The sequence below is a fragment of the Triticum aestivum genome, chromosome 2A, assembly GCF_018294505.1.
Source record: "Triticum aestivum cultivar Chinese Spring chromosome 2A, IWGSC CS RefSeq v2.1, whole genome shotgun sequence".
Classification (NCBI taxonomy): Eukaryota; Viridiplantae; Streptophyta; class Magnoliopsida; order Poales; family Poaceae; genus Triticum; species Triticum aestivum.
This window is the reverse complement of record NC_057797.1, coordinates 102,562,223-102,563,051: the sequence shown is the minus strand read 5'-3', so window position 1 is coordinate 102,563,051 and position 829 is coordinate 102,562,223.

Genomic DNA, 829 nt, shown 5'->3' with positions numbered 1-829 from the left:
AGTGTCATAAAAAAAGAAGACCTGGTTGCAAGTTGAGGGTCCACTTGGAAGTGGCATCAAAAAGAAAGGGTCCCGGTGCTAGTCGAGGGTCCACTTGCAAGTGACATCAAAAAAGAAGACCTGGTTGCAAGTCGAAGGTCCACTTGCAAGTGGCATGAAAAACAAAGGAACCCGGTTACAAGTCGAGGGGCCACTTGCAAGTGGCATCGAAAAAAGAAGACATGGTTTCAAGTCGAGGGTCCACTTGCAAGTGGCATGAAAAACAAAGGAACCCGGTTACAAGTCGAGGGTCCATTTGCAAGTGGCATCAAAAAAATGGAAGACGCGGTTGCAAGTCAAGGGGCCACTTGCAAGTGGCATGAAAAACAAAGGAACCCGGTTGCAAGTCTAGGGGCCACTTGCAAGTGGCATAAAAAACAAGACCTGGTTGCAACTCGAGTGTCCACTTGCAAGTGGCATAAAAAAAGGAACCCGGTTGCAAGTCGAGGGTCCACTTGCAAATGACATCAAAAAAATAGAAGATGTAGTTGCAAGTCGAGGGTCCACTTGCAAGTGGCATGAAAAACAAAGGAACTCGGTTGCAAGTCGAGGGGCCACTTGCAAGTGGCATAAAAAAAGAAGAACTGGTTGCAAGTCGAGGATCCACTTGCAAGTGGCATCTAAGAAAAAAGCTGAGTTGCAAGTCGATGGTCGACTTGCAAGTGGCATCAAACAAGAAGACACAGTTGCAAGTTGAGGATCGACTTGCAAGTGGCATGAAACAAAAAAGAACACAGTTGCAAGTCGAGGGTCCCCTTGCAAGTGGCACGAAAAAGAAAAGACCCAGTTG